The sequence below is a fragment of the Mustela lutreola genome, chromosome 1, assembly GCF_030435805.1.
Source record: "Mustela lutreola isolate mMusLut2 chromosome 1, mMusLut2.pri, whole genome shotgun sequence".
In the NCBI taxonomy this organism is placed as follows: Eukaryota; Metazoa; Chordata; class Mammalia; order Carnivora; family Mustelidae; genus Mustela; species Mustela lutreola.
In genome coordinates, this window is record NC_081290.1 from 270156736 (window position 1) to 270179347 (window position 22612).

At 49.7% G+C, this 22612-nt stretch overlaps 1 non-coding gene across 1 annotated transcript; it reads left to right on the plus strand.

The window, feature by feature from the left end:
- Positions 1-5989: 5989 nt before the first annotated feature.
- Positions 5990-6091, plus strand: LOC131822954 (U6 spliceosomal RNA). Its single transcript, XR_009350413.1, has one exon. It is a non-coding gene; the product is annotated as a U6 spliceosomal RNA (small nuclear RNA).
- The last annotated feature ends 16521 nt before the right edge of the window (positions 6092-22612 follow it).

Below are 22612 nucleotides of genomic sequence, written 5' to 3' on the forward strand. Positions count from 1 at the left end.
TCACAGGATGACGGATCAACGTCCGTCTGATCCCATTGGCTTGAGTTACCTCGAGGACCATCTCCCTCTACTCCCCCACGATGCGATTTTCTGTTCTGGTCATGCTAGCCTCCTTCCAGGCAGGTCTCTGGCTCAGCACCTTTGCAAGCACTGTTCCTTCTGCTTGGAATGCTCTTCCTTCAAAACCCCTCGAGGATCCTTTATCTCCTCTAGGTTTTCCGGAGGTTACTGTCTCCATGAGTCCTCGTCTGTCTACCTCATTTCCAGTCCCGGTCCGCTTCTCTGATATTCCCCATTCCTTTGGCCCCCTGGGCTCGACTTTTCTCCATCACACTGATCAGGCTAGAGGTGGGTTTTCCTGAATACTAATGATGTTTATACTTTTGAGAGCTGCACCAGCAGGTTCCGAGGCCCTGACCAAAATTGATATTTATAATTTTGAGAGAGACAGCATGAGCTGGGGAGAGAGAGAAGCGGATTCCTTGCTCCGAGCAGGGAGCCCGATTCGGGATGCTATCTTGGGACTCCAGGATCATGACCTGAGCCGAAGGCAGATGCTTAACTAACTGAGCTACCCAGCTGCTCCGGTATTTATGATTCTTTATTCCTTTTTCTTAAGGAATCTATCCGTCCCCACAAAATATATAAGCTTCAGGCCCCACAATAGCCCGATCTGCCTGCCACTTACCTGTTTTAATGTTTTTTATTATGTCTCTCCCTCTGCCGCTAAAATATAAACCCTACAAGGGCAGAAGGTTTTGTCTTTAAAAATTTTTTTTAACAGTTTTATCTCTAGGATCCGGGAGAGGGGCCACACACAGGAGGAACTCTAGAAATGTTGCTGTATGTATGTATGTCAGCCCAGATGCGTGCTTGGCTCAGGGCCTCAGGCTTCTTTTAGGAGTCAGACCAGCCTCCTAACACACTCTCAAGGCTCTGCCCTCTGTCTGCTCCCAGATGGGTGAAGATTCAGACTCAGGGCCTTTGCACAGGCTGCTCTCTCTCCTTGATGCTCTTCCTCTCCTCCTGGCTTCCTTGTTCCATTCTTCGGGTTTCTTCTTGAATGCTGTCCCTGTGCCCCAAGTCAGCGGGGCTCTGGGATCATGTGCCCTCTAGCCCCTTGGAGTTCCTTTTGCTAGCATTGTCATCACAGTCACACGCCACCTGTGCTATTGTTGGTTTGGGACTTATTTCCCTCTGAGGACTGTAAACTCCGTGAGGGCAGGGCCATGCTGGTCTTGGGAGCTGCTGTCTCCCCAGTGTAATGTCTGGCACGTGGTCCTTTTCACTGACTCAGTAAATTGCTGCTGCGGGAATGGGCAAAATAAGAAACAGCTGGGGAAAGGTGGGAATCAGGCGGTTCGTATCGAAATAAGCAAAATCACATGAAATCCAGGGCACATCAGAGCCGGAAGAGATGATCTTGTCCATAGCTTGTAGACCAGGTGCCCTGTGCCCTGGGGGTTCCATGGAGGTGTCCCACAGGTCACCGCAGTGCACATATGAGTGTGTGTGTGCGCATGTGTATATGCAGGTGCACCTGTGTGCATGTATGTATCAGGTGTATATGTGCGTGTGCGTGCGCATCCTTGGGTTAGGGGTGGCAGTCAGGAAGCTTCAAAGACTGGCAAATAGATGGCTGTCAGACCCCCGTTCCCGTAGCCAACAGAGTGGTTCTGCTTTTATCCATTTATAGACTGGACTTTGGCTTCTGATTTTTGTTTGAAAAGAAATAAGCTTGGGGCGCCTGGGTGCCTCAGTGGGTTAGTGCTTATGCCTTTGGCTCAGGTCATGATCCCAGGGTCCTGGGATCAAGCCCCTCGTGGGGCTCTCTGCTCAGCAGGGAGCCTGCTTCTTATTCTCTCTCTGCTTGCTGCTCTGCCTACTTGTGATCTCTATCAAATAAATAAATAAAATCTTAAAAAAAAAAAAAAAAGAAAGAAGCTTTCTGGGGTGCCTGCATGGCTCTGTTGGTAGAACTTCAAACTCTTGATCTTAGGGTGATGAGTTTAAGCCTCATGTAGGGCTTATTTAAAAAAAAAAAAAGAAAAAAGAAAAAACAAATTTTAAAAATAATTAAATAAATAAAATAAATTTTTAAAAAATATTTTGTTTATTTATTTGACAGGCAGAGATCACAAGTAGGCAGAGAGGCAGGCAGAAAGAGAGAGAAAGGGAAGTAGGCTCCCTGCTGAGCAGAGAGCCCGATGCTGGGCTTGATCCCAGGACCCTGGGATCATGACCTGAGCCAAAGGCAGAGGCTTAACCCACTGAGCCACCCAGGCACCACTAAATAAAATAAAATAAAAGGTTTCCAGCCAAAATCAAATTTGGAAAGTGCTAGCTTGATCAAACCCCTCCTTCCTGTTTTACAGACAGGTCAACTGAGGACCAGAGAAATAGAAACTGAGGCCCAAAGTCACAGAATGAATGAGCCACAAGCCCAAGAACTATTCCCAGACGTCCAGCCCACTCCTCCCGGTTTAGACAGAGAGCACGGCGTTGTTTCATCTGTGACCAGGTGGCTGAGCACCTGGACCTCCTAGAGCTCATGGAAAAGCTTCGGGGAATCACCAAGCTTTAATCCTATCATGTGAATCAGGAATCATTTTAGTTGCAGAAGACATGACTCCTGAGAAGCACACAGTAAAAATCACAACGCTGAGCGCAAGTCCTCAGGCAGAAATTCTGAACACAGAAAGCTAACTTCCCGTTGATTTTTTCAGTTAAGATTCATTAGTTACTTGCTCGTTCATGTTACTGTCTGAAGGGGCTTCTAGCAAGCATACAGCAGTAGGCACCAAAGGTTAAGAAAAATTGGTGGGAGCAAAACTTAAAAGGAAAATGATTCTGTGCATTCGTTTCGTGGTGTCTGTTTGTGTATGTGAATATTAAAAAAATTTAAAGGACTATTTTTCATATACTTTTGTGTTGGAACAGATACACTTTTAGCCATAGGGTTTTTATGGGGGGAAGACAAACCATTGTTTCTCATTCTATAAAAATGAATCCTTAATTTGTTCTCTGATTACAAAAATAATAGGTACACCTGAAGAACTAGAACACTATAGAAAAATGCACAACTTAGAAAAGGAAAATGCTGCAATTTGTTCTCCCCCAGCCAGAACCACAGTTAATACGAATCTGTTTTCAAACCTAGTGAGTGAGTGTCAGGCACCAGGAGGACCACAGTGAACAAACATAGATGTCATTTGCTATCTCACAGGACTCATAGTTGAGTGGGGAAGAGATAGGAAATCATCACACAATTATAAAAATTCAACTGTATTTTACTTTCAAAAGGAGAGCTATAAAGGAACGAAACTGAGGAAAGGGACCTTGATGAGAAGGCCTGGAAAAGCTTAGCTGAGGGAATCAAAACGGAGTTGGGATCTGTATAGTAGGTGAAGATGGGAGAAAAGAGTGGTTAATGAAGAAGAAATGTCTATGCAAAGGCCCTGTGGCAGGAGGGAGAAAATCAGTGTCACAGGAGTGGTCCATGGTGAGGCAGCAGAGCCATCTGGGCGTCTGTGAAGAGCACGGTAAGACTTTGTCCTAGTAATAAAGGAAGCCACAAACTTCTAAATAAAATTGAGTGTGACTAAATTTGCACTTGCTATCTCCTCTATTAAAAAGCATCTATTAATACTTTAGCAGGGTGGTTTAAACAAAATAAATCTTTTACTGGCTCACATGGATACAGCTTGATCTACGGGCTCAGACAGCTTCTCCAGGTTCTCTCCATTTCTCAGCCTTGCCCTCTGTTCTGCTGACCATTTCTGGGCTCCTACAGTCCCAGGTACTCAGACGTCTTCCACCTGCACCATAGCGAGAAGGAGGGTCTGCCACCACAACATGTCGGTTTCAGCCTTGCTCCCTGGTACCAACCCCTGAACCAATCTCTCTGGTTAGAGGAACGTGATGCTCTGATTGGTCAGACCCAAATCATACGCTCCACAGCTCCCCCCACTCCCCCCGCCCAATCAGCTTTGCCACTGAGCACAGAGCCTGGCAAGAACCCAATCCACAAAGTGCTGAAAAGCAGAGGAGCAGTTACCTCCAGGACTGGCGGGGGGTGGGGGTGGGTGGGGGTGGGTGGGGGGGGGTCAGAATTGACTAAGAGAGTACAGGGCATCTTCCTGGAGAGCTGGAAATGTGCTACATCTTGATTTGGGGGTACCGACACGGTGCATATGTACACGCATACACATTGAATTGACACTTAAGGTGTACACACTTCACTCTGTGTAAGCCACACCAAGGTTTCAAAAGTACCGGGCCAGAGCATGGGGAAGAGGGCGTTCCCAGAGAAAAGCCCGGATACTGTCACCGAAAGAAGAGTGGATGGATGTTCCTTATGTCAATATATGGGTATGTACATGTCACACGTAGAGGACTTTTAACGTAATGTGGACATCACAGTGTACCCTCTTATGTCTAGTGTTTGCTCGACAAATCTTGGGTCTTTTCCTACAAAAACAACTGCTTTATGCCGCAGATTTCATTTCAGAAGTGCTTTATTAGGCAAATGAGCTTGTCTCTTCAGCACTGCTTGCAGGGAGGGGCACCCCAGAATCCTGCTGGGGATCAGCCCCCCCCAAACAGCCCGTTGCCTGCAGAGGGCTGGTGCTTACATGGTCAAGGACCTCAGGCCTTGCTGTGAACATTGGCTTTGCACCCCCACCCCCACCCCGTTCTCTCTCCTCTAGAAGTGTTTGCCTCTCTCTTTGGACTCCGATTTCCCCTCTCTCAAATGCACCCAGCTAAAGGGGATGCATTACCTAAGCTAGGTTGGTAGTGATGGTAGCTTCTAGGGGGCCTCTTTGTACAGCAAGATACCTTATTTTCTCTTTATAGCGAAAACAGCGATACTTCAAAAGAGTCTCTCCCAAAATGCAGGGGAATGGTTGGCATGGGACACGGGCTCCAGATCTCATCCTCCCGCTGGCCTCCTGTGGTTCCTTGGGCATCTGATTACCTCTCCGCACCTTACATTATCCCTTCTTGTGGAGAGGATAGCAGAAGAGAGGATTTGAATGCCCTGGACACAGTAGGAGTTTTATATGTGTTGGTTACTACAGAATGGCCCAGTGGGCAGCCTTGGGAGGGCGGGAGAAGTGGAAGGGGGTGTTCCCAGCTGGGGACAGAGGGTTCCTCTGTCCTCTGGCTCTGGCCCACCTTGGTGTCCTCTTCTTCAGTCCCCGTTGTCTGATTTCCTCTCCTTTTATTCTTTCTGCCCAAGGCATCTTTTCTTTGCAAGGAAGGGACCTTGGGTTAGGTCCCTAGAGTTAGGCTGCAAGGCGGCTGCCTAACACACAGGTCTGATCTTGAAGATACCTGAGGATAGCTCCCCCAGAAATCCCCTCTGCTACCCTGTGGCCTGCTGGTGACCCACCTTTTGTCTGTGCTCTGACTCAGGAGGCCCAGCTGCCTGGAAGTCAGAGAGATGTGAGTTCCACCATGGCTGGAAGGGGCTTCCCTTCTGAGGGCGCTCTGTTTCTGAGTGGGGAGAAGTGGCCCACACTGTGCTGGCAGGGTTGGGGGGCTTTGTCCGTTTGTTTGGGCTGTCAAACCAGGTACCATGGGCAGGGGCACTTAAACAACTGAAATTAATTTTCTCACGGTTCTGGGAGCTCAAGGGTGTCGGCAGGGTTGGTTTCTTCTGATCTCCCCACGGTTTGCAATTGGCAGTCTTCTTGTGTCTTCCCATTGTCTTCCCTTGGTGCCTGTCTGTATCCTACTGGCCTCCTAGAAGGCCTACCTAGTACGGCCTCAGTGTTCTCTTGACTGCCTCCTGAAAGACTGTCTCCAAATACAGTCACATTCCCAGGTGCAGGGGTTAGGACTCAAACAGATGCATTTGGCAGACACAGTTCTGCCCATGACAGAGAACTTGAACAGAAGCAGCTCCTCTGCCCATCACTCATCATCCTAGTTTCCTTGCTTTAGGCCTTGGAAAATTTTGAGCTTTCAGAGTTCCCTCTCGCCCTCGCTTCAGCAGCATGCACCCTAAAACTGGAACGACACAGAGGAGACTAGCATGGCCTTGCACAGGGATGACAAGCCAATTGACGAAGCTTTCCGTATTTTTTTTTTAAAGATTTTATTTATTTATTTGACAGACAGATCACAAGTAGGCAGAGAGGCAGGCAGAGAGAGAGGAGGAGGAAGCAGGCTCCCTGTTGAGCAGAGAGCCCAATATGGGGCTCAATCCCAGGACCCTGGGATCATGAGCCGAGCCCAAAGCAGAAGTTTTAGCCCACTGAGCCACCCAGGCGCCCCTCTTTTTTTTTTTTTTAAAGGTTCTATTTATTTATTTGAGAGAGAGCACGAGAGGAGAGAGGTCAGCGGGAGAAGCAGACTCCCTGCTGAGCAGGGAGCCCGATGTGGGACTCAATCCCAGGACTCCAGGATCATGACCTGAGCTGAAAGCAGTCACTTAAACAACTGAGCCACCCAGGCACCTGCTTTCCATATTTCAAGAAAAAACTCCCCCCGCAAATGGGTTCATGTGTAGGGCGGAGGCGGCTGGCTTGAGGTTTGCCATGGGCACCAGGCAGGACAACGACCCAGGAAGGAAGCTCCCCGGCCATGGCAGGTGTCCAGGCCATTGTAGAGCACCATGCGTGCCCCCAGGGCTGATCCCGGGCCCAGCCATTTCCTGCAGGGTCTCTGTAAACCCGACTTTGCCACGTTGCCGGCCTCCCGAGGCCTGTCCATTTCCTACTCGCTTGGCTGCCAGGCGTGGGTGTGGGGCATAGGGGGCGGATGGGCAGACTGGCAGACAGCCCCACGGAGCAGGGTGAGATGGCAGGGGTTTGAAGCTAATCTCATTAGCGGCCACATCCTGTATCTCCAGAGGCTTTTCTCCACCCCCGCGGCCCGCAGCTTGGTGCCCACTCCTGGGCAGAAGGCAGACAGAGCAGGAGCTGGGCCCAGGGTTGGCACTGATCTCTGGACCTCAGAGATGCTGCCATGGCCATTTCTCACCATCCAGGACAGGTCCCTCCTCTGACTCACTCGGTGCTGGGGGCAAGAAATTTGAGTCTCTACAAAACCCTTTCCTCTGGATGTGAAATGGGCCATACTGCAGGGTCCCATGACTAAAAAGGCCTCTCAGACTCTACAGTGATTTCTGCGCTAGGAACACATGTGTGCCCGGTTATGCTTCCGCTGAAGCATGGAGGGCTTGTAGCCTGACATGGGACCTGGGGCGGGGAGAGGGGTGGGCGACGGGGTCAGGGCCAGGGCCAGGTGGAAACAGTCAGAGATTATTAGAATATTCTGGAACAGGAGGATTGACCAATAGAGTTTTGGGGGCAGAGGATATGGAGAGAGAAAGCCACCCACCTGTGGGGTTTGCCTCTCTTAGTTGTGTGTAGGAGCTGAGAAACTTGGGAATTCGCCCAGAGTTCTAATCATAGGCTTTTAATCTATGTTGATGCATATACAGCAAGATTTTCTTTTTGGGTGAGGTCTTGTACAAAAGAAAGCATACCACCTCATTTGATCATCATATAATAAGAACAGAGCCATCTGTCATGTTTCCGTTTTTACCCAGGCCACTAGGAAGCTCTGGGTAAGATCTAGGGTTTAGTTCCTATACCTTCTGGATCTCTTGTTTCTGATACGCTTCCCTCTTCCTTTCTTTTCATTAATAGTTGTCATTTAAATTACATACAAACACTAAAATTAAAGGAGATAGGACACATGCCCGGCTCCCTCTGTATGGAATCGGGAATATGATTAAGTATTGAGATGTGTTTGTGTATGGGAGGGGAGTGATGCCTGACCGTTTATACTTAGGGACCGCTTTCATGATCTGTCATCTGATTTTATTTAACACCCCCTATTATGCGCCAAGGGCCGTTGCCGTGCTTTACAAATATCAATTCAGGTGATCTTGGGAACAACCCTGGGACATGCGTGCCGTTATCAGCCCCATTTTGTAGATGAAGAAACGGAAGGAGATGAAAATGAAGGAACTGGCCAGAGTCATGTGGCTATTAGACGACAAGCCGGGATCTGAATCTGGGACCCATGCTCTAGGCCAGTGCTTTGGGACTTGGCCGTGCTGACGGTGGCACCACCAGCCACGTTTGGCTGCCGAGTACGTGGCCTGTGGCTTGTATGACTGAGGAACGGGATTAAATCAATTTCAGAATCCGTGTGGCGACTGATGCCTGTATCAGTCAGCGCCGCTGTCCAGCGCCACGCTCTGCCGCGTCTCCCCCGACTCCTAATGCTGCTGTGAAGGCCGTCTGGGGCAGCACAATCCGCAGTCAGAGCCGAAAGCCTGAATTCCTCCCCCACCCTCTCTCCCTCCTCTTCCTTCTTCTTCATAGATAACACTTTCTGAACACTTAGATTCTCACTTAGTTTCCCCCCAACTCCTTGGATGTACGCACTTTTCCTAATATACCTGTTTAACAGAAGAGAGGACTGGCCTCAGAGAAATAATTGTGCAGCCAGTAAGTAGCTGTGGTCAGAATTGGTTCCCAAGTTTGAATGACTCTAAAGCCACATTTTCTTCCTTTCTTTTTCTTCTCCCCCCATCTCTTCCTTCCTTTTTTTTTTTTTTTAAAGATTTTATTTATCTATTTGACAGAGAGAGATCCCAAGTAGGCAGAGCAGCAGGCAGAGAGAGAGGGGAAGCAGGCTTCCCGCTGAGCAGAGAGCCCGATGCGGGGCTCGATCCCAGGACCCCGGGATCATGACCTGAGCCAAAGGCAGCGGCTTAACCCACTGAGCCACCCAGGCGCCCCTCTTCCCCCACTCCCTCCCTCTCTTTCTCTCTTTCCCTACCTTTTTTTTTTTTTTTTAAAGTAAAATGTACTCCCCTTCTGACATGCCTATCAGTTCCCTCCAAGAGGGAAGAGAGACTTGTTGACCAGCGTCAGCATTTCTGAAGGAAGGAGAGAGGAAGACAGAGGTGGTTGGCAGAGGCGGGTGCAGTGCTGGGTCAGCACAGGCTGGGGACAGCTGGGGAGGAGAACGTGCATCAGGGCGAGGGCTTGGAGGGCGTCAAGAAACAGTCAGAGAACAACCAACCCCCTCTAGGTGCTGCGCAGAGAGCCTAGGACCAGCCCCAGGTTCACCAAGAGCTCTCTGCCACTGGGAGAGGGGTCAGAACGGGATCCCTTCATTTCCTCATCTGTCAAATGGGGGCAAGAATGATTCCATAGGACAGTGTCTGAGAACACACGGGGCCGATGGGACGATGCTGGCCTTTCCCGCCTCAGAGCTGGTCTCTGGGGTCAGAGCTCCCGGGAGACCTCGCAGGGGAGACTCACAGAGCTGTCTCCGCTGTGGGCGAAGGGAAGGCAGACAGCTTGCTAGCTGAGGGGTCGGGGTGGGCGGTGGGGGCCGCGGCGAGTGCATGGCTGTCAGCTGAGATCACTGGCTCCTCTCTTCCAGCTGCCTGGAGATATTATGAAGTTGTAGAGAAGGGGAGAGGAAGCTCGAGCTTGGGGGCCTCTTTGGGGGGCTAGGGAGCGGAGCAGAGAAGGAGGACGTTAATGAAAAAAACATTCCTCGTTCAAGGTGACTGAAAGGTTTTGAGGCTGGTTGGGTCAGGGTCTGGCTGTCCCCCAGATGTGAAGGAGCCAGGCTTGGGACAGCTGCTGAGGGCGAGGCTAGTGCAAGCCCAGCCTACTGACCCTCCTGGGGCTGCCGACCTCCCAAGACCCCTGACTCCGGACAGACACCTGAGAAGGGGCAGCTGTGAGATCCAGGGACCAGAACATCTGGACCCACGCGGCTGGTCCTGCCCGTGCTCTTCCTCCCACTTCGCAGATTCCGCCCTCCTTACTGCCTGTCTCTGGACTACGCGTGGGCACAGGGAGGTGGAGATCTGCTGGAAGCTTCCAGCCTGACCTAGAGGGATGACACAGTCTGGGCCCAGCCTGAGAAATGGAGGAATCTGCCGAGACAGGAAGCCCGAGATCGGTTTCTTGGGGCAACTCCTAACTCAACTCTTAACTCTGCCCCTAGGTAATTTCTAGAATGGCCTAGACTGACACAGAACACACCATGTCTGTCAAGCATCTGAAGAAGGGCCCCTCCCGTGAGAGAAAACCAGCTTTCACAGCCAGAGCCTGTCCTTGAACGGACCCGTTGGAGAGGGCTTCCCGTTTCATGGCTGGGGAACCGGAGTTCAGAAAGGTGAGGACAAGACTGCAGGCCCCCACCCCCCGACCGAGGGGTGGGGCCGACACTAGATTTCAGATCCCAGCCAAGGAGCCCTTTGTCGTGTATGCCACCTCTGCCCACTTTCTTCTAGATGCTGGGGAAACTTCAGGAGGCCCAGGGGCACCAAAGGAATAGATCAAAGCCCATGAAACCAAGAATAGGCCCCGCATCACGGTGGGACCTCCGCTCCCTCCTAAAAGCCCGGTTTCATCATGAGTGGTTGTCATCCCTCCAGCAGGAAAAGGGGCCCCCACAGTGTGTTTTAGGGTCACACAGAGCATACTTTATTCCCTTGAAAAAAGGTTTTCCTTGGGAGTGAGGCTCTGGTTGGCTCTGCGGACAGATGCACCTCTCACCCCTGTGAGCCCTTGCCTGACCAGACCAGCGTTTGTCAGGGCGCAGCGGCTTGAGAAAGTTGTGAAAGAAGTTCAAGGCTGTGAGTTGGTCCTGTGGGGGAATGCCTGGCCTCTGGAAGTCTCCGTCTTGGGCATCTGAAAATCTTCCCAGGCCAGATGGCACATTTGCTCCTCTCAGACTGGTGAACCATCGTGTCTCTGGAAGAGACTCGGGGCTCTTCTCATCTGGACTCCTTTTGGGCCCAGGTGAGTGAACTGAGGGCCCAGGGCAGGAGGGGCTCTACCAGCATGAAGATGGAGGGGGGCTCCTGACCCTGGCTGGAGGGCTTCCCAGGAGCCCACCATGCTTTTCCGGAGAAGGGCCAATGTGGATGGAGCAGGAAATGGATAGGCAGGAGCTGGCTCACAGGTTCTGAAAGGGGACAGCCCTTGGGATATTCAGAATAAGCACCGTGAGGTGACTCATCCAGGTCACACAGCCCCGGGAAATGGAAAGGGACAGGATAGGCGATGACCTCATGTCTGTCCTTGACCCTATGCTTCTCTCGAAGATAGCCAAGTAGTGCTTTAAAAAAAAAAAATCCTAACTGCCCATTGCATTCATTTTCTCCCACTTCAGACGCTCCGTATCATCCCTCCTTCTCTGTTTTAAATTGAAGTTGTAAATCCCTAGCACCCTAAAAAAATAAAAACAAAACCCTGAACAATCCTCCGAGTCCAGAGCGATATGATGGGCTAGGACACCAGCGTCTCGGCGTCTTCCAAAGTACGGGACTCCCGTATTTCTGTTCAGAAGCAGAACGGCTTTTTTTTTTTTTTTTTTTTGTCTTAGACAATGTGGTTCTAATATATATCAACAGAGCCAAAGAAAGGACTTTTTTTTTTTTTTTTTTTAAAGAAGTTAACTTCATTTCAAGAACTTGTGTGTTTCTCATTAGTAACGCTGTCTTTTGAAATCCAGCCCAGGGAGGCGATTCCAGTTGAAATCAAAACTGATACGCAAGGGTTTGACTGAAACGCGCCTCTGTCCCTCAGTTGCTGCCTTGTTGGGGCCGCTCGCTGGAGGGATGGGCAGGCAGGGCCAGCGGGCAGCTCTCCGCTCCCCAGCCTACAGTCCCAGGCCACTGTGCCTGCTGGAGGGTGGGGGCTGGGGAATCGGGCAGGCAGGGGTGTCTTTCAATCTGTCTCACCTGACTGCAGGGAGTTGAGGTGAGACCTTGAGGCCTGGGAGGAGGAAAAGCAAGCCCCCCAGGCCTGGTGACCTTGATGCTGGGGGCTCACAGAGGCTGGAGGGCTCCAGCCACGGCCAGAGTGCGAGCTGAGTAAGTGTTACATGATCTGGGACGATCAAGTAGTCCCAGGAGGGGTCCACGCTGCTCTCCAAGTTGTAGGTTTTTCAAGTTGTTCTAAGTGGAAAACTCCCACTTTTTACTTTTTTGGGCCAGCTCCGGCATTTCTCCTCTGTGAGACCAGGCCTTCTGGAGAACATTAGGAAAAAAAAAAAATCGTTCCATGGTCAGCCAAGGGGCTGTTCATCCTTCCTGCTGGTGGAGGCCACTTCCTCCAGACATGTCAGTTTCTGGATCGATGAGGAAGGCAGAGGGCATTGTCTTCTTGTCCTTCTCTGCTCTCTTGTCCATGGACGCCCATGTGGGACTTTTTTTCCTCACTTAAAAAAAAAAAAATACCAAAAACACCTAATTCTTTGGAGAGCTAATGTTCTTGCTACGTACACCAAAGGAGTTTGTTTCAAGGATGACAGAAACTGATAAGATGACCCTCACACCCAGCCCCCAGTCCAGATTTCCCCATCCTTCAACTCCTAGTGACGTCCTTCCTTCCATGGAACCCTTTCTCTACCCACTGCTTATTGGTGATAATTCTAGCCTCAGGGTTCAGCCTGATCCACTCCCTTTATAATTAATGGGGTGACTTTTTTTTTAATGACCAAACTGTCCCTTCTTACTTGCATTATTTTATTTTCCAGACATTCAGACATTTCTGTCTTGTCCCTTCAGTTAGGGGGCCCAACTTTCTTAAGGACTGAGACTTTTCCACGAGTGTAGCCCCAGTTCTTTAGCACAGAGTTTGCAAATAATAGCAGTGATAATTAAATAACTATTAACCCTGAGTGGCGGTGGTTGTTTTTTACATTAACCTACTGTTTTTATCCATCCCTTTAATAACCACTCCCTTACAAAAATTAAAAAAAAAAAATTTCCAAGAGATGAAAAGAGTGATTATTGAGCTACTTTCTGTGCAAGGCCTCTTCCAGGGCTAAGTGCTGTGTTCTGTCGGGCAACCACCGTGAACTTGGCCTATGCATTGCCTGGTTTGAAGACTTTGTGGATTTGTTGCTGAATCTCTTCAGTTCTCCATGAATGAGACTGAGGGAGTATGATTTGCCCGAGCCCCTCCTCCCAGATTCAGTTTAGGGAAGCAGGAGGCAATGTGCTAGGGAAGAGAGCCGCCTGGGTGCACCTGTCTCAGTTCACCTGCCAGTTCCATCCCACAGCTGCAGTGGGCCCTCTGATCCTCAGTTTCCTCATCTGTAAAATGGAAATCGTTATGGTACCTTCCTCGCATGGTTATGGTCTAGATGAAGTGAGGTCTCAGGAACATTGCACTTGCTGCCATTTCTTGAACTTGGCCGGGCCAGGCGCTGTGTTGAGTGCTTGGCCCAGAAGTAAATCTAGAAGCTTAAACATCAGGGACTCCAGCCATTCCATTAGCTGTTCCATCAGCTACCCACCCTCCACCCCTTGGCTTGGCTCCCTCCACCACACGCTCTATATTTCCCCCTTGCAGTCGCCAGCACTGTTTGTACCTAGTGTGTGTTGTGTGAGTGGTTGACATCACTTTTCCCCACTAGAAGATCCCAGAGAGCCCGGGCCTGGTCAGTTTTCGCTCCCACTGCCGATCAGGGTCCACCGAGGTACTTAATAAAAGTTCGCTTCCATCTTCCTTGGGTCTCTTTTCTGCATTAAATCAGCCCTTTCTCTGTTCCCCCGGGAGGAAAGGACCCAAGGACAGTCCACAGAGGCCACTGGGTGGGGACTTGAGGTCCATTTTGTGGTTTGGGCCATGCAGGGATGTTGTCTCCAGATTGAAACCTGCAAGATCCCTGTGCCTTTGCTCTTGCCGAAGACTTGGCATTCAATGCCCACCCCACATCTCCAGCTGATCTGCCCCCACCTCCCTCTTTTGAGGGAGCTGCTCCAATGCCACGTCCTCTGAGAAGTCTTTTTGATAGTTATAGGCTTAGAGAACTGAAAAGAGCACTAGTGATATCTTATTCTTTGGACTGTGGCTCCCCATGGACTCGAAGTTTTGACTTCCCCAGGCCCAGGACAGAGACAGTGACCAATAAGTACTGATTGAATGAATCCTGTCAAAGCAAAACCAGACGGAGTCATGCCCACACGGCCCAGAAAATGTTAGCACACACCCTTTTGATTTACACAGCTCATTTCTTTCTTAATTCATTCAAAAGAAAGTATTTGTTGAGCACCCAAGTGTGGTGCTGGGAGCCAGTGGTGAGTTGGGCAGACTCATTCCTGAGCCCCGGCTCTCTTGGAGCTTTCAGCCCAGGTCAGTGGATTCATGGGCAAGGTCAAAATAAAACCAGGGAGTTGGAGGGAAATTACCAGCTCCAAAGTGGTTACATAGCTGCAAAGCAAAAGATGGACATGGGCCTCGGTCCACAAAGGTGCACGGGTCCAGCTTTCTCCCTTGGCTGGAGCACCTGTGGGCTCCGGGGAGCACACGGGCAGGGACAGGACCGTCCTGCTCCTGAGGCAACACTGATCCTCTGAACTCAGGGCAGGGGGGACTGTGTCCACCCAGAACCAGCTGGGGCCGCCCACCGCTGAAAGGTCCTAATTAGCTCATTTCCCCAGCCCTGTGGGCTGCGAGCAAGTTCCCTTCACCTTTTGCCCTGCCCCATCTCACTCAATTTAGCAGTTCAAGGTTCACTGTGGTGTCAGGGTGGGGACAGGGAAAATGTCCCCCACTCCCATGCCATTAAATAAAACCATCCCTTTGTGGCTGGCTCCGCCCTGAAGACTTTGGAATCCTTCCCTCCCCAGCCTGGTTCTGAGGGCTACATGGACGGGAGAGCCTGTAGGTCCGGAGCCCTCGTTTCAGACTCTGTGTCTGCCCTTTGACGAGCAGCTGTGTGATCCCGAGCGAGTGGCCCACCCTCTCTGACCTGCAGTCTCTTCAGTTATGAGGACTCTAACACTCATGTCGTCCGGGGGCTGTGAGATGTCACGGATAAGGCCTGGGAGGCCAGAGGCCCAGGGCTCAGACATGAACCTCCATTATGCCCCCTCCACCCTGCCTGGCTTTCCTAGATGCTAAGTCCCATGGGGAGCAGGCACGGCCTCTGTTCTGCTCACGGCTATACTTCCAGCACCCCAACTGAGCCCCGAGACTGGAAGAAGTCTGGAAAACCACCCTGCAGCTCTTGGATCTTCATCTCCCTCCGGAGAGGAAGGGGAAATAACAAGAGTCCTTTGTCCCGAGCCTAGCACAGTGCCTGGCCTGGAGCAAGGCCTGTAGAGTCTGCTTTCTTCTCTTCAGCCATCTCGATGGCAACTTGTTTCTCAAATTGTGCTCCTCAGACCGGGAACCCGGCTGGTTCGCCATGAGTGATCCGTGGCTGCCATCCAGACCCGCAGAAACAAGAGCTGGATTTTAACAAGATTTGTAGGTGTTGGGGTGCCCACCCAAGTTTCAGAAATGCCTCTTGACTCCATGCCCTTGAGCTAGTCACCACTTCTCTGCTCTTCTCCTCCACTGTAAGTGGAGGTAATGTTAGTAACAAGAGTCTGGACTTGGCATAAACCAAACAGAGCAAGAAAATCCATTATGGATGAGAAGGGGATGGCATGTTCTGGAACCAAATCGAAATGAATGCACTGGGGGCTTTCGGCTGGTTTCTGAGCTCTGGGGTCACTGGAAGCAGAGGGAGTCCAAGAGTGGGGCAGGAGACAGGCTCTGGGGTCTTCTCCATCCTGTGTTGGGTTTAAAAATAGAGCTAAGGGAGCATTACGCATCTGGACGGGTGAAATACCTTCTCCTGCTTCTCTTTATTATGGTCTGTGCAGGGGAGGTCAGGAATCACGCCCCATCCTGGGTTACAGGACCTTTCCCTAATAAAGCTGAGGGCCGGGAGGCCGCGCATTCCAGGGGACATAATTAAAACCACCGAGGGTTATTTGGAATAACAGACCCGTTAGTCGGAAGCACTTGCCATGCTAATTCAAACAAGGTGATTACAGGCGATTAGCGAACCTAATGCCTTCAGTTTAAAACCAGGCAGGCTAGGGATGAGCCAATGGCCTCCGCTACTTCCTGTGGGTGGTGGAGGGGACTGACCAGGGACTGAAATTTCATAAGGACAGTGCTAAGTGGGGCTCCTGTGCCCCCCACCCGGGTAAGATGCTCTCCCAGTGCAAACTTTTCCCCTGTAGTGCAGGAGGCAGATCTCTCTGGGGGAAGGTCAGAAATGACCCCCTCCAGGTCTCCAGAGGATCATTCTGGGCACAGCCCATGAGAGCTGACCCTGCCTACCTCTTCAGCCCCATCCTCTCTGGCCTCCCGAGGGCAAGCGCTGGGTTTTGTGGTCTCTTTACCCTCCAAAGGGAATGTGTATGGATGCACCTGTGGATACCTAATAACATTTTACTGAACACTTACTATGTGCTAAGCAGTGGATACACATCGCCCCATTTAATTCACTTACATTAACCCCACTATTGTGCCCATTTGATAGATGTGAAGTGTGAGGCACAGAGGGAAATCCACGCTGTGCTGTTGGAAAGTGGTCAGGAGGGGGTCTTTGTCCCAGATCCACATGACTCTCAAGTGTCCCCATGACCTCATTGAATGCTTACAGTGAGTCCACAAGGTGGGGAGCCGCTATTACTGACACTGCGTTTTGCCTTTGAGGGGACTGAAGGTCAGAGAACCAAGTAACCAGGAAAAGCTTGCGAGCTGGTGCTGTGAGTGGCTGCTTGCAAACCCCTGCTTTGAATCTCTTCACTGTAGTACTCTGGAAAGGACAGGGAATGGTGGCAGAGCCTGGAAGGGGAGGAGGCCAGCAGCGAGATTCACCAGGGAAGGGCATCCAAGACCAAAGGAACCTAGCAAATATGTGAAATAGGGAGCTTTCAGCTGCCAGTGTCAGAAACCCCCAAATCGACCGGCTTAAACTTACTTAATAAGAAATATTGCAGAGCTCGGCTGGCTCTGTTGGTAGAGCGTGCAACTCTTTTTTTTTTTTTTTTAAGATTTTATTTATTTATTTGACAGAGAGAGACCACAAGTAGGCAGAGAGGCAGGCAGAGAGAGAGAGGAGGAAGCAGGCTCCACACTGAGCAGAGAGCCCGATGCAGGGCTCGATCCCAGGACCCTGGGATCATGACCCGAGCCGAAGGCAGCGGCTCAACCCACTGAGCCACCCAGGCGCCCCTAGAGCGTGCAACTCTTGATCTCGGGATTGCAAGTTTAAGCCCCATATTGGGTGTAGAGATTACTTAAAAATATAATCTTTAAAAATGAGAAATGAGAAATATTTATTATGACCAGCAACAAGAAATACTGAGGATTGGTTAATTTAGAGGCTTAACAACATCATCCAGAAAACTGGTCACCTTCTTTCCTTCCTCCCTACCCCCCTCTCCAACAATGAGACAGTACTGGGCACTGTGCATAAGCCAGGTGCTCTCCTGGGCCCTGGGGTTATGGTGCAGAAAAAAACAAAGTCCTTGCCTTCTTGGATCTTGTGTTCCTGTGCGAAAGAATGATGACAAACACACATGCACAACCACATGTACATACAATGTGTTTATTATATAGTGTGCATCTATATATAATGTATCTAAATAATATATATACACATATTATATATAACTATATATAGTATTTGTGTATTATAAATCCAACACACTGTGTGTATATGTGTACATTGTATGTATATATATAAATATTTATGTAAATATTTATATAATATATAATATGATATCAATATACAATAAGTATATATTATATATATTATATATAATAAATAACATGATATTAAGTAAGAGCTATTAAGAAAACAAACAACAGAATAGGGTTGTAGAGGGGAGAGAGGTCAGGAGAGTCTTTCTAAGGAGCCGGCATTTGAGAGGGGACCTGAATAAAGTGGAGGAATGACCTCAGTGAGATCTGGGGGAAGCATTCCTGGCAGAAGGGACTGTGTGTGCAAATGCCCTGAGGTCACGTAGAGCTTGCCGTTGAGTGAGTGTGATCCCGTCCCGACAGGGGAATGGAGGACTGCAGTGCTTGGTTTAGACCAGTGAGAATACATCCTTGGAACTGGAGATGGGCCATGTTTCTTTGAGTTGTAGGAGGGAGGTCTAGATGTCCCCGTAATAAAAGGAGGTTCTGCCAGGAAGGAGGAAGGGGGCCATAAGTAGAAAGGATGTGTACAACCATGGGCCCTGATTTTATAAAGAAGAAGCAGTCCTTTCCTTCCCTGGGTGGGATGTGGGCTTGCTGGTGGTGAACAAGTCTTGACCATGAGGGCAAGGGCTGCTGGCTTGGGCTGGCAGAGCAACAAGACAGAAGTAGACCAGGAGTCATCAGATCAGCCCAGAATGCTTGCAGTTAGATGATGTGCAGAGAGAAAGGGACAGGGAGTCTGATTCAGTCCCCTGACTCAGTTCTCTTTACAAATCAGGGCTCAAGTCAGGCTTTACTAGAGAACAAGCTTTGCTGTTTAAAAAAAGACTTTGACGATGCCTAGTATAGTCCAGCCCTCTCATCTGACAAATTGGACCCTGAGATCCAGCAAAAGGAATTGGCTTGCCTAGGACCACACGGTCCACTGGTGTCAGAGCCAGGACTAAACTCAGACCCTGCCCATTAGGAGTGGGTTCCAGATTCTTAGATCTTTCCAATCAAGCACACTCTCTATTGGGATCTTGAAACTGTGCTATGGAGTGAACTTGGCCAAGTCCCAGCCTGACAGAAGGACAGCATCATGGTTCCCAGGCATTACCTTCTCATATGGTCACTCCAGGTCTTACTTTCATCCTCCATGTTCCCCTCAGTCAGGGTGTAGATGGAGCTTAGGGTTGGGGGGGTGGTTGGGGAGTAGGGAGGTGGCTGATCCTTGACAGCTCTCAAAATTTTCCAAGAATCACCTGGGGGGAAGCTGGGTTGGCGCACTGATTGGAATGCAGATTCCTGGGTCCTATCCTGAAAGATGCTGATTCAGTGGGTTTGAGTTAGGGCCCAGGAATCAGCCTCAAAATTAAAGTCTCCCTGTGGGGGGGAGGGAGGGGCTGTGCTACAAGTTGCCCCCAGGCCACACCCTGAGAAACACTGGCCCAGAGGACTCCAGAGGAAGGTTCTCATTATCTGAAAAAACAAAAAACAAAAAACAAAAAAAACAAACAAAAACAAAACAAAACAAACAAAACCAAAAACAATCCTATGACCAACTCTGAGGCTGGAGACTGCTTTTCCGCATGCTGACCCCCTTATTAGAGCTGAAGATCAGACTTGCTACCTGGGGAGGAAGGGGGCTGGATTGCTCTATTGGAATTCAAACTGAAGATAACTGGGACCCAGTCTTTCCTGACAGAAGGTTTTGAAAGGTGCTTAAGGGTTACCCAGGTGTCACCAGTAAAGGACAGCGCTTCTGCCACAGGGATCTCTCTCCTGCAACCTGTTCCCCCTGGCTAGCATCGGGCAGGCCTGGGGGATTCCATCCCCTTCTTCCTGGGCTAGCTCTCTTCTTCATCTCCAGACCCCATGGATCCAAGGTTTCTACCTCAATAATTGACTTTGAAAATATCTCCCTGCTGTCTACAGCAGAGCCGAACTGAAACAATCAGTAAACCCCCATCTTTGGACAAAATTCCCATTTGGAGAAGTAAAAAACAAATATGTTGGGATCTTGAAAATTAGGATTCGTAGTTCTAGTTCAACGGACATTTCCCCTCTTGGATAAGAAGGTTGAGAATGTGACAGCGTCCCACAGGCTGGTGTCTTCACCCCGCTGCATAGCGACTAGCTCCCCTGGCTGAATGGCCACCATGGAGAGGGTCATGGAAGGCCAGGAACTTCGGGAAAACTCGACAGGGGGCTATACAACAGCCACAAAGTGCCAGGACATCAGTTCTGATGGCCCACATGCTGGAGAGGCCTCAGCAGAAGGCGGAGGTGGACAGGAATGACACAGTTGTCAAGGACCCATTGGTGCCGCTGTTTGGAAGGTCGCTGCTCTCTTCTGACTTCTCACCCGAGGATGTCCAGACTCAATCTGACCACATTTGCCACATGATCAAGCTAGGCTGGGCACAGATGAAGGAAGAGGAAGTGACCGCCAAGGAATCTGGTCCTGATTAGGACCAGATCAGGCAGGTCCTGATCTGCCGAGATCCACCCCCTTGAGGGTGGGGACGGTGCCTCTGGCATGGATGAGGCAGATTAGGTTCTACCTGCGGAACTTGGGCCCTCTGTATGGTGTCCCCATGTCCCCCCTGCAGCCCCTAGTGGCCCCGCTTTAGCTCATTCCCTCTGCTGATGTGTAGTGGGGTTTTTCTTCCTGCCTTTGTCTGAGGCCGGATACAAGGGCCTGAAGCCCTTGTTCCTGTATTTGACAAGGGGTTTGGATGTGTATTGTGGGTTTTTTGTTTGTTTGTTTTGTTCTGAAATTAAAGTATGCAAAATAAAGAAGATACAGTTTTATTAAAAAAAAAAAGTAGTAACAAAAGAACATTTCCCCAAAAGAAGACAGGTTCTAAAATTCTATGCCTTTCTCTTGGATTTCCCAAGGTCTGAATTTCAGAAACCCACATAGCCACAGCCCTGCTTACCTGTAATCAGGAATTTCAAAGGTCATTGGCTTCAGGCATGGCTGGATCCAGGGCCTCGATATCTGTCTCCCTTCCACCTCTTGACCCTGCTTTCCTCTGTGTGGCTTCATTCTCAGGCAGACTTTCTTCCTGTGGTGGAAAAGAAAACTTCTGGAAGCCTGAGGCATGCACAGTGCTGACAGCTTGGGGTCTAAGGAGATAGATACCTTATATGGGTCTTTTCCATCATCCACATGCCAAATCTCACTAGAGGACACTGATTTGCCCTGTGTAGCCCCAATTCTTAGACCAATCACTGTGGACTAGAGGGTGGGGTTCTGTTGTCTGTAAAGTGTGGATCCTGTGCCCATATCTGTCACCTAGGGAGCAGCAAGGCACTGAGATCACCCCCAATGTGCTGTGGAATGGGGTGAGGATGTCCTAACAGACAGAGGGCCCTTGCAGATTAATAAGAGCTGCCTACCCAGGAAGTGATTGTCCTGGCATCACTCCAGTGTTAAAAAGCAAAGTCTGATTCAATCTAGTGGTCAACCCATGGTACAGTGCTCATCCCATCATGCTACTGGCCTGTAGTGGCCATTGAGAGCCTCCTTGAGTTCAGGTGTCTGCGGGTAATGAATAAAATGGTTAGGGTAAAAGTGGTCAAGGTCTTGACCAAGATCTCAGGCAGCCATGATGTAATGGGCAGATCACTGGGCTCAGCATCAGTGACGGAATTCTGCCATTTACTCTGTATTTGGACTCTGTCGCTTACTTGTAATTGTGAAATGAGCTAACCTCTCTGACCTTTAGTTTTCTCATCTGTAAAGGAGAATACTTTGCTCGGCAAAGCCTGGCTTAGCATAGGGGTGGGGGGACAGAGGTCACAGATATATCCTGGCGCTTGGAGTGGACTTGGCAGGAGATGGACCATGTGGAGCTTCCACAGGGGACTATTATCTGGGAGGCCAGGGAAAATTTATGAGATTCAGCAAATAAAAATATAGAATGCCCCGCTAATTCTGAATTTCAGCTAATTAACAAATATATATATATTTTTAGTGTAAGTATGTCTCAGACTATATCTGAGATATTCTTTACTTTTAAAGATTTTAATTATTTATTTGATAGAGATACAGTGAGAGAGGGAACACGCAGAGGGAGTGGGAGAGGGAGAAGCAGGCTTCCTGTTAGCAGAGAGCCTGATGCAGGGCTCGATCCCAGAACTCTGGGATCATGACCTGAGCCGAAGGCAGATGCTTAATGACTGAGCCACCCAGGAACTGCAATATGTGAGATGTTCTTATTCTAAAAAGTTATTTATTTGTCCAAAATTCAAATCTTCTATATTTTATCTGGGAACATTAGGTGAGGGTCAGGGAAGTCTGAGGACCTCACTGGTTCAGGTTGATGAACCTGATCCCAGGGCTGCAGCACATTTGGGTCTTTAGTTATAGCAGCAGGAATTTGTCTTTCTCTATCTCTTAGCTCTCCTTTCTTCTGTTTCGCTTCATTCCCCATTGGTGGGGAGGTGGCCACCAGCAGCTCCAGGTTCTCCTTCCCACAGTTCAGCAAACCCAAAGGAAAAAGCATGCCTCCTTCCCATATTTCCAGCAAAAGTTTCAGGCCTGACTCTCATTGGCCCCATTGGGGTTACATGCCCTTCCCTGGACCAATCACTGTGGCCTGGGAAGATGAAGTTTCCTGATTGGCCCGGCCTGGGTCATGTGCCCACACCAGAGCCAATGACAACTGTTCTGCTTACTCCACATGGATTGAAAGGTGAGGAGTTCCCGGAAGGAAAACAGGGGTGCTGTCTGCCCAAGAGGAAACCGAACAGGATCGCTGAAAACAGCAGGTGCCCTCAGTGCAGTGTCCACTTCCTTTCAAGTGAAGCCTCGTCTTTAGGACATGTGGGGCCGACTCCACTAAGCCTGTGAAACTCCCCACAACCCCCACAGTGCAAGCTTTTGGAGAGGTCTGGGATGAATCCCAGCTCTCTGTGACCTCGGGCCAGTTCTTTTATCGCTCTGCGACTCAGTTTCCTCATTTATACGTCCAGAACAAACAGCAACAAACTTATCGATGTTATGAAGCGAGTAGAGGGTTGGGCCCCGGAGCTAACAGGAGGCTAGCTCTCCAGATGTGGCAGCTCTTACCTTTTTGGAAGCTATTAATCCAGGTGAGATCCTTTTAAGGGGGAAGTGGCAA